Below are 244 nucleotides of genomic sequence, written 5' to 3' on the forward strand. Positions count from 1 at the left end.
TAACGTGTGGATGGGATACGGAGTGAGTGTGACAGACACGGTGAGGCCCATGTACATGGTGTAACGTGTGGATGGAACACAGGGCGTGAGTGTGACAGACACGGTGAGGTCCGTGCACATGGTGTAACGTGTGGATGGAACACAGGGCGTGAGTGTGACAGACATGGTGATGCCCATGTACATGGTGTAACGTGTGGATGGGACATGGAGTGAGTGTGACAGACACGGTGAGGCCCGTGTACAT

General features: G+C 54.5%; 1 protein-coding gene across 1 annotated transcript in view; it reads left to right on the top strand.

The window, feature by feature from the left end:
• The window catches only part of NCOR2 (nuclear receptor corepressor 2), a 120,889-nt gene that overhangs the window by 106,377 nt on the left and 14,268 nt on the right, over positions 1-244 (top strand). The gene's annotated exons all lie outside the window — the stretch shown is intronic.

This window comes from Elephantulus edwardii, unplaced genomic scaffold, assembly GCF_000299155.1.
Source record: "Elephantulus edwardii isolate Elephantulus edwardi_28Jun2011 unplaced genomic scaffold, EleEdw1.0 scaffold00148, whole genome shotgun sequence".
NCBI classification, from domain to species: Eukaryota; Metazoa; Chordata; class Mammalia; order Macroscelidea; family Macroscelididae; genus Elephantulus; species Elephantulus edwardii.